The sequence below is a fragment of the Pseudorca crassidens genome, chromosome 11, assembly GCF_039906515.1.
Source record: "Pseudorca crassidens isolate mPseCra1 chromosome 11, mPseCra1.hap1, whole genome shotgun sequence".
Lineage (NCBI taxonomy): Eukaryota > Metazoa > Chordata > Mammalia > Artiodactyla > Delphinidae > Pseudorca > Pseudorca crassidens.
In genome coordinates this window covers 22,426,751-22,443,624 of record NC_090306.1, presented here as the reverse complement: position 1 = coordinate 22,443,624, position 16,874 = coordinate 22,426,751, and the positions used below count along the sequence as shown (strand labels likewise).

The window sequence follows — 16,874 nt, the reverse complement described above, 5'->3', positions numbered from 1 at the left end:
TCCATGGAACTGAGCAGGTTGGAAATAAGTTTCTCCTTCCTTTGTGCTAACCATGGCTCTACCTGCAGTAAGTGTACATTTTATCCTGTTTTACAGAAATGCGCTTCCACAACTTTCTCCCCCACTAGACAAAAGCCCCTGTGTTCTGCTTATCTTTTCACGCTCCAAAGCCCCTGGCCCAGTTTCTTGTACATAGTAGCTCCACGATAAATGCTTGGTGAAATGAATCGTTAATCTGCAGGAAATAATTGAAACAGATAATATCTGAAATTGAATGTCATTTCCTCTCACATAAAATTTCACTAGCTTCTACTTTAATTAAGTCTAGTCCATGGATGTTTATATTGGGGGCCAGGGAGTGTGGCACAGTGTAGGTGTTTCCTGAGTGGAAAAGCTCAGTTTTGTACAACAGACAAAGCTACTTAACAAAAGGGCAGCCACAGCTTTCTACTTGCCTTAATAGAATGTGATAGTCTATCCTCTCTTTTTTGTTTAAAAAGACGTTTTAAGCCTTCTTATTTCCTCTAGATAATGTTTAGATGCATTCACTCATTCAAATACATTTACTGAACATTAACATGCTAGAGGCTGTGCACAAAGGTGAGTATCACAGACACTTCCTCTGCAGAGCTCACACTTGGGGAGAGACAGGCATCTTGCCAGACATAGCACAGGGGCTGTAATTTGAGCTAGAGCTGAAAGGAAGAGCTGGGCGAAGGAGCAGACAACACTGGCAGAGGGGACAGTCTATGCAATGGCCACAAGTCCTAAAAGGCATGCTTGGGATCCAGTGATGAGTCCAGTTTAGCTTGAGCACAGGGTGTACTTCAGTGCGATGGTTAAGAGATTGAAGTCTGAGGTGCAGGGATGGAGCCAGGTCACTACGGAGCTTTGAATTGTTTCTTATGCGGAGAATGGAGTTTTTGAAGCAAGAGGTTGAGATGAACAAATCTATGTTCTAGAGAGAAGTTTCTAATAACAGCAGTGTGGGAGTGGGGCTGAAGTGGAGAGAAGTTGGTATCAAGAATGTTAGAGAAAAAAATCCTGCCAGCCAGGCTCCATGGTGAGATGGAAGAAAGAGTCCAGTGCAGTTCCAGCCCTTAAGTAGTTTTCTCAAAACGTTTGGTGGTCCTCCTGTTCCATCCTCCGGCCCAGCTGCAATACCCTCCACGCTACATCAGCTCTGACATTACTCTCTCTGACAGTTAGTAAGCATTTACCTGAGTTAATTTAATGAACACGGTGGACATGATCTAAGTTGAAAAGATACATCAGATTCATATTGTGCCCTCAAGTGCCCAGGCACCATGGAGCAGATTTCTCCTGGCTCATTCTGTCATTCATTTATTTATTATTCATTCACTTGTGGAGGTCCCACTATGTGTTGGCCATTATTACCCTTCATACCAAGAACATGGGGATACACAAGATGTGGTTCCTATTCTACAGGTGTTCAAAGCGAGGGCAGAAGTGTTAACTGTCATTTACTCAACAAAAGGAATCACTAATTGGCCTTCATCTTATATGAAGCTGTCTAAAAACGTGTTTTGGATATTGGTCACAATAGTAACTTGTAACTCATTTTTACCTTAAATGATTGGCTTTCTACGTGAACTGTAGAGCTGGGCTGAGGAGGGTTCCTGCTACAATGTCTGGGGTTACTTTGCTTATATTATACAGTAGATGTCTGTGAATCTGCCCACTCACTAAAATTTATTTGTAACCCCAAAATCAGTATCAGTGGCACTTTTGCAGTTGTTCATGGCCATGTACAGAGTGGCAAAAAATTTGAGTGCCCGTGTGCATGGTCCCAGCTGAGGTCAAACAAGGCAATGCTCTGCCTTCTCATTTCAGCTTAGCTCTCCTACTATAAATAAGTGTCCTTTTCATGGTCTATCCTGTGCCATGTTTTTCATATTTCTGTGCTTCCGGTTGGTGATTTCAGTGTTTAAAATGGTCCCCAGGCATGAGGCTGAAGTGCTGTTTAGTGGTTCTAAATGCAAGAAGGCTGTGAGGTGCCTGGTGGAGAAAATGCATGTGTTAGGTAAGCTTAGTTCAAGCACGAGTTACAGTGCTGTTCATCGGGAATTCAATGTTAATGTATCAGCACCATTAAATAAGGTCCCTTTAAATGGAAGCAAGGTTATGTATTGGTCAGTTGTGAAGACGCTGTGACAGAAGCTCACAGGAACCTAAGCCCGTGAATCCCCTAGAAGCAACGGTGCAGTAGGCACTAATTCAGCATTTTGGTGACTTTGCAGAATGTCACTACTGCAACAAACAAGAATCAGCTGCATTCTGTCAGGTCAGGAGTACAGAGAACACACTGATTTTTTCTCAGCTCTACCTCCTGAGGATTCAGGAATGCCACAGAGGGAGGAAACAGAAATCACTTTCTGCTAAGTGAAATAAGTCAGGCAGAGAAAGACAAATACCACATAATCTCACTTATATGTCCAACCTAAAAAACAAAAACAAAATAAAATGAAAACAGACTCACAGATACAGAGAACAAATAGGTGGTTGCCAGAAGGGAGGGTGACGTGGAGGTGGGTGAAATAGGTGAAGGGGATTAAGAGGTACAAACCCCCAGTTATATAACAAACAAGTCATGGGGAATATGGTCAATATTATACAGCATAATATATACAGCATAAGGACTATGGTCAATATTATTATAATAACTTTGTACAGGGATCGATGGTTATTAGGCTTATGATGGTGATCATTTCATAACATATGCAAATGTCAAACCATTTTGTAATACACCCGAAACTAACGTAATATTGTATGTCAAATGTATTTCAATTTTTTTAAAAAAAGACAAAAAAATAAAAAAAACAAATTACTTTCTGGGTCCTGGAACACTTCAGTAGAATTAGTTGGTATTTCCTGTGCCTGTAAAGTCACTTAGACACGGTCTCACAAAGAAGGTCAACATAAATGGGTGTTCTGGTATCACCGTTTTCTCTTGGGTGAAAACTTTATGCTTAAAGTCTGATACTCCTTGAAGACCACCTATTCCCTGCTTGATACTTAGTTTTTTGACAACTCCAACAATCTGGGTAAAAGGCCTCTGAAAGGGGTGTTCTGGGCCAGACCTCAGACAAGATCAATTTAGACCCTGAAGAACCAAAAAGCCCACTTTTCTAACCAAATAATCCATTCTTTAATTTCTAAAAATGTATAAACAATAAGACTATTTAAGTCTCACCAAATTACCCAAAACTTCTGAGAATGCCCCGGAATCCCATGTTTCCCCTCAAGCAGGAAGCAACTCCCAGACATCAGTGTACTAAGAAGCCAGCTTCCCTACTCCAAGAATTCCATGCCTTTGAACCAGAAGCATTAACGGAGAATTCCATCCTGTCTTCTTGACTCCTTCCCAAGGTTGAGCTAGTGTTTATTTGTTAAAGAAAACAGTCATCCAAACACAGATCTGTTGAAATGCTTCCAAGCAAGATGAGAGGCCAAGGCAAGGAGGAGGAACAGCTAATCAGAAACCCAGGGCAAGAAAAGCTGGGTCCAAAATAAATATAGTACAAAATGCCCAGAATAGCCCAGAAAGACAGCTGATGACCTTTTCTTCTAAAATCTCTTAATATCACAGAATCAAATGGACCAAATATTTAAAGCCAAGCATATAACTACTATCATGAAGGTAAAGGAATAAAGTAAAAACAAACATACAAACAAGAAAAGATGATGGTACAACAACTTGTGTTTTGAAATACAAACAAAAACACAGACGGCAAATACAATTTACTGTACCTCATTTAGGAGTTGGTCGTCGGCCCGGGATTACGCCTCAGTTCAAGGTAATGGTCACAGGAAGCTGTCAAGGCTATTTCAAACTTTGAAAGCAACCGTAATATTTCTAAGGAGATAGCATATATTATTTTTTGCCTGAAGCTTAAATGAATCTTGCGACGATGCCTGTGAATTGCCACACCCCTAATTTAAGTCTCCTCTTGGCTGGAGCATCTCTGGGCCATGATCTGACAAAGAGAGGCTAGCATTATGGACGCAAGGAACACTGACCACACCTTTGGAATCCAGCCTCATTTCTGTGATTATAACGCACAAAGCCTTGAGCTACTGCTAAACAATGGATTTAAGAATGACTGAAAACCCTTCTCCCACTTCTTTACTCTCAAAGCGATGGAGACCCTGGCTAACTGAAATTCGGGTGCCAGAACCCAGATTTCCCCAGAATACCACAATATTAAACCACAGATCCACTAAGCGGGAGTCAGAATTCCCGCAACCCTCTTCCTCCTTAAAACACTGCTGAGACTACATACGTAAGTGCCATTAGAGATGCTAAGCCCTCCTCATTAACCGCGGAAGTGCATGGCGACTTGAGAGAAACACACACCACCTGTGCAGCTACACAGCCAGCGTGTTTGTACGCCCACACACACATGCTCCCTACATATTTTGATTATTTAGACGTGTAAACATTTCCTGCTCTCTGTCAACAGTTACACTCTTGCATATCTGTATTAAGGAGAAAAAAAGTCAAAGGCACTGACCAGTTTCCCAAGAGGTGAGGAGAAAAGAAAACAACCAAGAATAAAAAGATGGCTATGGGCTTCCCTGGTGGCGCAATGGTTGAGAGTCCGCCTGCCGATGCAGGGGACGCGGGTGCGTGCCCTGGTCCGGGAAGATCCCACATGCCGCGGAGCAGCTGGGCCCGTGAGCCGTGGCCGCTGAGCCTGCGCGTCTGGAGCCTGTGCGTCTGGAGCCTGTGCTCCGCAACGGGAGAGGCCACAACAGTGAGAGGCCCGTGTACCGCAAAAAATAAAATTAAAAAAAAGATGGCTATGACTTTGGCAAGTTAAGCAAAGAGCTTCAAGCAGCCCTCCAACTCCATCCACATGCTCACACACATGGAAGCGTCTGCTTAAAGGAAGGGTTCTAACAGCCCAACTAAATCTCCATTTGATTGTAAAGGTGATCTTAGACATTTGGTGAGAGAGAGAGAGATAACTAAAGGGAAGAAAAATAAAAAGGAAAAGCTTTCGTAAATTTCATGAAGAAAAGAAATTCATTTATGTATTATCTCAGGTTATGATGAACCAATGAAGCACAAGACAAAACCACATATGTGACACAGGATTCCAAACAAGATAGCCATCCCCAAGCAGTCTTTTCAGAATGTTTAGTTCAAATTGCCTAGAATAAAGAATGTTTGGTCCAAGACACATAGTCAGGAGATAGAAAACGTCAAACCGCATGTAATAATTAAAGTGATAGAGATTGCAAGAAGGGTATGGACAAAGGGCACACAGGGACCGAGCTGGGGTGGATGCTGTTCTTTGGGGATGATGCTATCTCAGTGGCTACAAATCGCCTGCTTAGAAACCACTACACGACCGGGTGGAGTGATCCTGTGGGCAGGCCCGCGTAACGGCCTGCACATCCCCATGGCCTTCCTCGGCCTAATGAAGAGGAGGCCGTGCTGAGGTCCCACTTCATTCCTGTGCCTGGGTCCATTCCACCTCAAGGTGGTATAACCAGACAGCTTTCACCACCGTCACCCGTGATCTCAAGAACCACTACCACATGGGAGAGACCAGGGTGTTGCCTGCACTCTAGGCAAATGATACTTCTTCTACTTGTCAGTCGCCAGAGCATCTAAATGTCTTAAAGTACAAACATTCCAAAGTTCTCAGTTTACTTTAAATCTTTCCTACATGTCCTCCTACACCAGCTTCATGCAGATACCCCTGGGTATAAGAGGATAGAGGTAAGAACTTAAAAGTAATTATTAAGTGATAACACTATTTAGTAGTTAATCTTATTTTATTAATTCAGTTGAATCCATTAAATCATTTCAATGCTAGATTTTGTTGTTGTTGTTTTTTGCGGTACGCGGGCCTCTCACTGTTGTGGCCTCTCCCATTGCGGAGCACAGGATCTGGACACGCAGGCTCAGCGGCCATGGCTCACAGGCCCAGCCGCTCCGCGGCATGTGGGATCTTCCCGGACCGGGGCACAAACCCGTGTCCCCCGCATTGGCAGGCGGACTCTCAACCACTACGCCACCATGGAAGCCCTCAATGCTAGTTTTTAGATATCATTTTTAATAAATAATTTCTTCAACATCTGGAACCGCAAAACGTATCCAAATTTTGTGATACTCCCAACTGTGGGACTGTAACATGAGAACTGAGAATTTAAGTAGAGACATGAGATAAGGCCAAAGGCAGCTTTCATAATCCAGCTATGTCATATATTTAAATTCAATGTCTTGAATATTTATTTATGTAGTTTAACATAAATATAAACATCTTTTGATGAACAAAGCAAGTGTATGGGAGCTGGTTAAAGTAAATGTCAGTGTGAAAATGAATTTATATATACTCATATGGCCTGCACAACAGTCTGGTCATTTGTTTTTTACTTGCTGTGACGTTCGCTATGTTGTGAACTTAGGTCATATCTTAAAACTACTCCTTCCCCTACTATCATAAGAACCAAAACCTGCTGTCACAGAACTTCTGACCTGGGGCAAACCAATGAAAGAATACAGCATTCAGAAAAATACAGCTACACCCCAAACTTGATATTATTACATTTACAAAACTCACAGAATCTTCCTCTGCCTCAAAGTCTCAGTCTAACTTTCTCATTTTACAGATGAGAAAACTGAGAGTCAGGATTAATAATACACCTGAAGTCCCACAGCTAATTTGTAGGGAAGTCAGAACTAGAATTTCAGAGTCTTGGGTCAACTGTTGTCTTTGACTCAACTCACTCTAAAAGCTTCCTTTTTAGAACACTAGATTATTCATTTGTTAGATCATAACCACACTGAGGGCAAAATCAAGCTTAATCTACACCATTTGCCCCAATATCTAGTCCAGAATTCATCAACGAGTGGAAAGGTGCCCCCAGCCACAGCCAGCTGGAATGGACACACTATACCAGCTGCGGTCTGTAGTGAATCACCCACAGAGCCTCTCACCGAAGCTCCCTGGTACATAAGGACACTTGTTTGCAAAATGCCTCTCAAGAATTGACAGTGTAATATATAAAATCATGAATTTCCTTTGTGCAAAATAACCCAGCTTTCCTGTGAATCTCAGCTCCCCTGGTCTCTTCCTGAACTAACAGAGTAAAACAGTTCCAACGACCAAGAGGGTCATCACTGACACACCCTGGAGAGGGACCTGCCAAGGACACACAGACAAATGTTTCTCTTCGTCTTTCCTCTGAGTTTCAGTTTAAGGCGGCACAAGCAGGAAAATATTTTTGTCAGTGTTCACCACACTTAAAAAAAAAAACGCTAAGTTAATCTCATATTTTAAAAAAATAATCTGGAAACTTCTACAAAGTATCAGATACAGAGTCAAATGGGTAATATCAGTAATAATAACAATCAGAAAAATAATAAGAATATTGGTTATTATTTTTAGTGCCAGTGCAATGCACCCAGCAGCACACTCCTGACACCATCGAAGTAAATTGTCACAGAAAACCTATAAGGTAGGTGTGTCCATATCCCCATTTTACAGATAAGGAAGCTGGCACAGAGACATCACAGGGAAAGAAAGTAGAGCTGCGATCTGAACAGTCTCCCGGCAAAGCCCACATGCTCACATCCTGTATTTGTTTGAAAAATATATTTATTCTTAGTTTGGTAACTTTACTAAGTTCATTCTTGACTCAAGATTCATACTTTAGGGACTGGTTCTTCAAAGCTTCCTTAAAACAAAAGTTAGACTTAATAAAGTTGTTCAAAAAATGCTTTGAGAGCTCCAGTCTGCCTGCCCAGATCAACTTTTATTTCTCTGTTCATCTCCTAGACTCTTCAGGTCTCCGAAGCTGATTCCTCCTCTGGGTTGTCACTTGTCCAGGCTCTTGATCTGCCTGGTAAAATATCCTAACCGTTTCTAGGGGAGCCCAGACACATCTGTCTTCCGGACCTATTTTCTCTTCTTGTCTGTAATTCCTTCCTGAACCCAACCGAAGCCCTCCTTAGTCGGGGGGGGGCAAAACCTTACCACATCACATACATATGAGAGGGCGCTTCCAGCCAGCCACACCCCCAAGAGTAATCTATGTTCCTAACCAGCATGCTTAGAACATCATGCTGAAGCAGACACATCACCTGTCTACCTAAAATCAACTTGTCTGCTTGTAAAGATGTTCACTTCAACATTATTTCACAGGGCTGCTGAATCCAAATTACTGAGTTGTCCCTGACCAAAATACAATCATCAGCAAAAGATATGCACAAAAATACTCATTGGAGCACTATTTATAATACACCCAAACTGGAAACTACCAAAATGGCCAGTAACTACAAAGTAAACATACAATTGAATACCACGATAGTAAGGAAAATGAAAAAAATAAACTATACACAGTATCCTAGAGGCATTTCACAAACATAATAAGCAAATAAGCCAGACACAAAAGAATATAAACTATATGATTCTATTTATATAAACTTTAAAAATAGGCAAAATTATATCAATGGCATTAGAAATCAGGAAATTGGTTACTCTAGGGATAGGGGGAGGAGAGGTCTGGGGTGCTGGTAATTTTCTGCTATCTTGTGATGGTTACACAGATGTGTCCACTTTGTGACAATCATTCCATCAAGCCATCCACTTATGATTTGTGCACTTTGCATAAGATACTTCAATAAAAAGCTGACTGAAAGACGCCCTGGAGGACATCTGGTCTGCTCTCCTTAGATGGCATAAGAGTAGCTGTTTCCCGTAGATGTTAAATACCTCAAAGGCACACAGGAAATCCGCGGAAAGGCTGGTCTAGACATTAGATCTCTTAACTCACTCTCCAGGTACCAAAGCTACCTCTCAAATTTGGGAGGATGTTTCTCTAACTTCCTTCCTTGTTGTGACTACAGCAAAGGTTCAGAAGGGTTAGGATCACATTCCTGTTAAGAACACAACCCAGAAGGTTCCGGGCTCCAGCAACAACTGTGCCAAGGATGAGCGTTTAAACACTATTTAGAATATGGCAAATCAGCAAAGTCAGACGGCACGGTGTTCACACCCTACGTTCTTCCCCTCTTCCAAGCTGTGTGATCGTCTGCACGCTCTTACCTCTCTCTGAACCTCAGTATCCTCATCTGGATCACCATCACTGAAATATTAACTCCTACTTTACAAGGTTGCCAGGAGGATAACACAAGGTAGTAGTGTCAGAGCAGTGCCTAGCACGTGGCAAGCACTCAGAAAAGGCATTCGTTGAATGAGGATTGATTGAATTGGTCAAGTGCTTGTCACTTAATAGAAGTTCAATAAATAGTTAAGTATCATTATGATTACTGAGCAAAAAAAACAGGGAGGAAAGGAGTAAATGAGCTTATATGGAAACACCTCACTTCTCTAAGCCTGTGGGGTCATTAATGGGTCGACCAACAATTCTCACTGACTTACATGGGGCACTAAAACGACCTGTGGGATAAAGAGCAATAAAGGATTTGAGAACAGGGCAGTGCTTTTTATGTGTTAACCAGGTCTGTGTTTTCCTTTCTCCACGCAAATAAAGATTTGCTCACTGACTGTCACAACATGTCAAAGTTCTACAACCACCTATGTTAGTCACATTGCTTTTAGAATTTAAAAAATTTTAAAGGGGGTGGTGGGTCATAAATTCTCACAGACTTAACAAGGAGACTACATAGTCAAGTAACTTTACTCCTGGGAAAAAATTTACACACTGAGTGTACTGAAAGGTCTTAAAGATGTCACCAATGAACAATGATGAGGAGGGAGTTTACTTACATTTAAAAAACAAGTTTAATATTGGTTTTTTTCTTCAGCTCTTCAAATCTTCCATGTACTGATTAGCAATCTGATCCATGAAGTTCTCTTATACTGAAAAGAAACAAATATAAAGAAGATAAATTAAAACTCACTGCAAACTATAACACACCATAATAATTTACCATGTAATTTACCTAAATTATTATATAAGCAAAGAACATCAAACTAGAACATCAAACATCAAATTGCAAACACGTGTGCAATTAAAAACAATACAATGTGTTAAGGACCAACAGATTTAACTGACTTCCTTCCACCTGTCTTTCTGCTCTTCCTTCTCTCCCTTCCTTTCTCTTCCTTCCTCCCTTCCGGCGTTCTTTTTTCCTTACTTCCTCAGTTACTGGACAACCTCAAATATTCCTTGAAGCCTGACCTTCAGCAGAAACCCACCATCATTAATTTTTGTAGCACAAAGTACCTGGCACATGTTGGGTACTTTATAAATGTCTGCTGAGTAAATGAATGAACCATAGTTTACCAACACTCAGTTGTTAAGGCTTTAAAAAAATGAGGAAATTTACTATTTTCTTGTCCAACAAGAATACATAAACAATATATAGAAACATATACACTGTTCTTTAGACTTGTCTGATTCCTGTATCTTTTCTTTTTCTTTTTTTTTTTTTTGGCTGCGATGGGTCTTCATTGCTGCATGCAGGCTTTCTCTAGTTGTGGTGAGCGGGGGCTACTCTTCGTTGTGGTGTGCAGGCTTCTCATTACAGTGGCTTCTCTGGTTGCAGAGAACGGGCTTCAGTAGTTGTGGCACGTGGGCTCAGCAGTCGTGGCTCGCAGGCTCTAGAGCACAGGCTCAGTAGTTGTGGTGCACGGGCTTAGCTGCTCCGCGGCATGTGGGATCTTCCCAGACCAGGGATTGAACCTGTGTCCCCTGCGTTGGCAGGTGGATTCCTAACCACTGCACCACCACGTAAGTCCCCCTCATATCTCTTTTATTTTATTTTATTTTTTGTTGTTTTTTTAAAATAAATTTATTTGTTTTTATTTTTGGCTGTGTTGGGTCTTCCTTGCTGCGCACAGGCTTTCTCTAGTTGTGGCTAGCAGGGGCTACTCTTGATTATGGTGCATGGGCTTCTCATTGTCGTGGCTTCTCTTGTTGCAGAGCACGGGCTCTAGGCGCGTGGGATTCAGTAGTTGTGGCATGCGGGCTCAGTAGTTGTGGCTCACGGGCTCTAGAGCACAGGCTCAGTAGTTGTGGCGCACGGGCTTAGTTGCTCCACGGCATGTGGGATCTTCCTGGGCCAGGGATCAAACCCATGTCCCCTGCATTGGCAGGTGGATTCTTAACCACTGTGCCATCAGGGAAGCCCCTGTATCTCTTTCAAATAACGTATACTTAGAAAAAATTCCCAGTAGTCTATATGTGGGCATGAATATCCTCACCATTACAGTACTACCATATATTTTGGTCGTGAAGGAATGCTTAGGAATAGTAAAAGTTCCAATACCTCATAACTACCTCCACCCAAATGAGAAAGCTGAGTGTCTCCAAGTTAAATACTAGAGACGTTACCTCACATGTGCTTTTCAAATGTATATATGATCAGGGCCAGTTCTAGACAAAATTATGAAGTAGGAGTGTAGCTGTTTCCTTCTCTCTGCCCTTTTGAGGAGCCAGTGATCTCACATGTTTGATTAATCAGGGAAGCGATAGGATCAGCTCCAAAATTCCAACAACTTAATGGATATGGCTCTTGAGAACATTTTCATTTTTTAAAAAAAAAAAGAGCTTCAGAAGAGGCAGGTGCTTAACACTGAAATAAAATGTGTTACTAAAATGGAATTTGGGCATGAATGGGGGATAGAGGTTGTCTTGAAGGAATTTCTCAGCTCAAGTAAGATTCTGTCCATTCAGCCTCCCCTAAAGCTGACTTCATATATGACCCTATATACACACCAATCCAGGTAAATTTTAAGCAATTAACAATGCATACATAAGCAAGCCTGATTTTAAGACCAGTGTGTGCTCCAACAGTAAACAGGTATATTAATCAGCAGTTTTCAAAGTGAGTGTCTAGGAACCCTGCCCCCCAGGTGCTTCTGAGAACAGAGGCGGGGTGGAGTGGATGTGTGGTAGCAGGCAGAGCAATTTCACCTTTATCTGTTTTATACTTTGATCCAAGATTTAGTTGGAGAATTGGTTCCTTGAGCTGCTTATAAAAGGGTGCAAACTGTTAACAGTGATTACATTAAAAAAGCTAGGGCAGAAATCCCAATGAGCTTATAACGTAGCTGATCGAGAAACATAATCACACCAAAATCCAACCACCATCTCTAACAGGGCCTTTATGGGAAAATGTGAGTTCCAGCCTGGGTCCCGGAGCACAGGTCAGCCTGAGTCAGAGCAGGCATGAGCCAGGCCTTCTCTTCCTTGCCACCCAGTGCCCTGGAACAAAGGGCAGAAGGAGGGCCCCTACACTGTGACAAGCACTGAGCCCACAGTGAGGGCATGAGACTAGGGTGGGGAGGGTCTGTGAATATTGCAGAGGTGGGGAGACAGGGGGCTCCAGCAGGGAGCCGGACGCAGAGACTTCTGTGAGTCAGTCACTTCTCCAGGCCCTGCCTCATCCCCATCAGCGTCCTTGCTAGAAATTCCATGTGCAAAGTTTAGGTGCTTTACATATGCCAGGGCCTTGAACAGGAATGAGGAAGGAGAAACGTCAGTGAAACAGTTTAAGGAGAAGAAAAAAATATACCTATGTTCTATAAGGCCCACTTCAAAGCAACATGTAAAATGAGAAAACAATTTTTTTTTAAGCGTATTATAAGAAAGTATTGCCTGAACTTGCTCCAGAGGAATTCAGGTTAACTAAGAGGCAATGGGTACATTCAATCCCTCCCTCAGCACAGAACTCCGATTATTTGGCCTAACCAGGACTGAATACATAAAAACATTTATAAACATGAACCACTAGATTTTTTGAGTTTCCATTGTGAGCCTTGTTTAAATAAGTCAAAGATATCCTTTGTGATACAGTTTTGATCAAATTCAAGAGACTTTAGTCATTTCCTTAGAAACAGATGTAAGCTATAAAGATGAACTAACCAACAGTCAGCCACTCACAAAAAGGCTCACTGACAAGTTTAATTTAAAAACAAGAACACATTATTAAACTCAAAAGTAAGCCATAAAAAAATCTGAACCCATGCAAACAACATTTCTAGCAGAAAAACCCTTACTGTAATGACAAGGATAATTACAAACAACTTTTTATATGACTCACAAACCTTTCCTACACAGAGGTTACAAAAAACAAAACCCAGCCTGTATTTGCATCCATTTAATAAAGCAAACCCTTAACATCCTTCCCAAATCTCAGATTTCAAATACCAAGAAAATTCTCCAAACCACTAAATAAGTGACTTCTGTATATCCCTTTGAGATGGAAAACACATGTATTACTACTGCTTATTTTTTAAATCCCTCTGATCTTGTAAAGCATTACCATAACTGAGAGCAACATGTTAGACTAATAATTGTTAGGAAGCAAAGTTACCGTTTACTATAATAATGCCACATTTCGTATTTTAAAACTAAATGGAATCCAAAGTTTCTATTCATGTTAGACTTAAGTGTCTAAAGCAGGAGTCTGTATGCAGGGCAAATACGGTCTGCCACCTGTTTTTATAAAGTTTTATTGGAACACATCCATGCCCATTTGTTTACATGTCATCTACGGCTGCTTTTGCAAGACACAGGGACAGAGTTGAGTAATTGCAACAGAGACGGTAAGGTCTGCAGAATATAAAATATTTGTTATCTGATCTGGCCCTTTAAAAAAAGTTCGCTGACCTCTGGTCTAGGAAACAGCTATTTCAGTGGACTAAATCCTGAAATGAGAAACACTAATCCTGGTGTAGTCATCTCGCTGGGTAACTACCTAAGTCACTTCACCATTGACGCTTCTTTTCATTTACAACGCAACAAGTCATATGTATTGGGAACTTGTGTATCAGACACTATTCTAACGGCTTTACTTTTAGTAAATAAACAACAAATTCATTCATTTAATTCTGGCAAAAACAGAGGGAAGTGAATGATTATCCCCATGAAACAGATGAGGAAACTGAGGGAGAGGGGTTAAATTAACCTGCCCAAGGTCACATTTCTGTTACATGGAAAAACTGGGAACAGAACTCAGGCAACCTGGGTCCCGTGCTGGTATTATTACTCTCTGTGCTGTACTGATAATAATTTTAATTTAATAAAAGTCACAGATAATAAAAGGAAATGTCAAAAGCTTAGTTAGAAATGTTAGGTAAGTACAGTAAAGTACACCTCTGCATGGTTTAGGATAAGATACCTAAAATAATAATAATATAACTGGACTTCCACAGACTCTTAAGACCCTTCTGATTCTAAGATTAGAGCTAATCTTAGGGTATTGGGAATATAAAAGCCTACAATACTCTTATTTTTTACCAGGAGAAATCAAAGACTCAAACAAACTGACCAATGTCTATCTTTCCCTTGGTAAACAAGGCGTCTCCAGAAAGGGCAGTTCAGGCCCTTCAGAAAGCCTTCAGGATAAAGACTTAACCAGCGGGACCCTAATCTTCCAAATTTGTTCCCATTGCTTCCTATCCTCCACCATTTTTTAAAAAATAAATTTATTTATTTATTTTTTGCTGCGTTTGGTCTTCATTGCTGCGTGCGGGCTTTCTCTAGTTGCGGCGAGCGGGGGCTACTCTTTGTTGCGGTGCGCAGGCTTCTCATTGCAGTGGCTTTTCTTGGTGGGGAGCACAGGCTCTAGGCACACAGGCTTCAGTAGTTGTGGCATACACGCTCAGTAGTTGTGGCTCACGGGCTCTAGAGCGCAGGCTCAGTAGTTGTGGCACATGGCCTTAGTTGCTCCGTGGCATGTGGGATCCTCCCAGACCAGGGCTCGAACCTGTGTCCCCTGCATTGGCAGGTGGATTCTTAACCACTGTGCCACCAGGGAAGTCCCGCCACCATTTTTCCATTTGGGAAAAGGCTGAGGGAGCATCAACAGAAATTATGGAATGACTACTCTTCATATCTGCAGCAAGAGAGCACTAGCCAGATTATCAACCACTACATGGCTCAGGAAGATATCCCCTTGCTGAGTCATACCCACCACCTCCAGAAATTCTCCAGGATGTCTGGGGGAAATGTGTCACCTAAATGTGACCCAGTGCTCTTTTGTACTGAAAGATAGGTTTATATGATCCAAACATACCGCTAAATTACTCATCACCAACTTCACACTTAGATAGAGATGATCATAGCCATCTTCTTAGGCTAGTTTTTGATTGGTTCCCATATCTGCAAAGTCCAAATCCTTGAGTTTGACATTTAAGACCCTCCTCATTTTATCCCTTACTTACTTTTCCAATCTTATTCCTGTTTTTGGTCTTTCATGTAAACTGGATGGCCTGCTCTTTCTCCAGCAAATCATGTCGACTCATGCTTCATCCCTCTACTCTTGCTTCTGAGGCCATACTCAATCCAGACTCCCCTTTTTTCACTTCTACTGCCAACATCGCATCCAGTGTACAGGCCAAATCTCTGTGCTAAATATTGTGGAATATAATTTGTATTTCCTATGAGGGTTGGATCTTCACAATCCAGGAGGGGAAACAAGTACATAAAGGACTAAACTAAAGATGTATATTAAAGGTTCAAAGTGCTACAGGACCCAGATCAGGGGATCTAAAAAGATGTTAGAGAGAGGCCATCACTGAGTCGGACCTTGAAGGAAGGGGGGAACCTTATAGAGTGGTTCAGTTCATAAAGTCGTAGGGGTAACTATATAGGATAAAGGTTTACATCATAAACTTCAAAGCCAGATAGTCCTGGGTCCAAAATCCTGGCTCCCTTTGACCGGAAATAGGGTGTGTAGGAGTTACAATCAAATAAATCAGGTTGATGCCTAACCATGCCCCAAACCATATTTGTAGCCAGTCCTCACGTCTTGTTCAAATAATAAAGCCTTTCATATTATGCCCCCATGTAGTCTTCCCATCTCTCATTGCCAACAGCGTTTCATGTTTCAACCCATTCATTCATTTGGGCATCTAATCACACATTGATTTCCACTGTTTAAATATTCCCAAAGTATGTTTTGCCTCCTGAATGAGATTTTGTTATCAAAGAATAGACTGTTTCAAATAGACCCTTGGCATTTTCAAACTGTAGCTTCGAGGTTCCTGACAAGTAAGGCTAGTTTAGCTGAGAAGTAAATTTAAATTAAAAACTTGGGCTGTTTGGCTAGTGACATGGGGCCCAGCCAACCACGAACATCTGTATTCCAACACAGCTTTGTTTTCTGCCTCCAGTAACTCATATGAACAGACTGAAAACTTATTTCTATGTGGGATGGTTAGACAAAAAGCTAACGGCTAGGACTAGTGATAGAAGTACAGATCAAGTGAAGCAGTACAAGAAAGTGATGACTCTTAGCCAAAAAAAAAAAACCCAAAAAAACAGAGGTTAAAGAGTTGAAGAAATTATACATCATGTATATGTGAAAATCTGAGGCTGGACAAAGGGCTTCAGACTAATCCCTTCAGTGTTAAAAAGGTTAAGTGTCCAGTTTTTCGTGTGTTCTCACAGTACTAAGCACCATGCTGTAAACACCAGCTGAATGAACAACCTGATAATCTCCGAGGTCCCAAAGTCCTCAGTGATCCCACTTGCCATGTCAAAATCAAATTCAAGAGTCAAATTTCCCTCGAGGTTGCAAAATTTTAGTATTCACAATGTCTACTGACATATTACATCAAATAAGGGCCACATGTTTTTATTTATTTATTTTTAACATCTTTATTGCAGTATAATTGCTTTACAATGGTGTGTTAGTTTCTGCTTTATAACAAAGTGAATCAGTTGTACATATACATGTGTCCCCATATCTCTTCCCTTTTGCATCTCCCTCCCTCCCACCCTTCCCCATCCCACCCCTCTAGGTGGTCACAAAGCACCGAGCTGATCTCCCTGTGCTATGCGGCTGCTTCCCACTAGCTATCTATTTCACATTTGGTAGTGTATATATGTCTATGCCACTCTCTCAGCTTACCCTTCCCCCT

The 16,874-nt window shown here is 41.5% G+C and overlaps 1 protein-coding gene across 4 annotated transcripts in view; it reads right to left on the bottom strand.

Annotated features, from left to right (window-relative positions):
• The window catches only part of PPFIBP1 (PPFIA binding protein 1), a 176,410-nt gene that overhangs the window by 111,152 nt on the left and 48,384 nt on the right, over window positions 1-16,874 (bottom strand). For all 4 annotated transcript variants that reach the window (XM_067696005.1, XM_067696008.1, XM_067696013.1 and 1 more), the window contains exon 2: window positions 9,782-9,860. The gene's annotated coding sequence lies outside the window, so the exon portion shown is untranslated. The remainder of the gene's footprint in view (window positions 1-9,781; window positions 9,861-16,874) is intronic.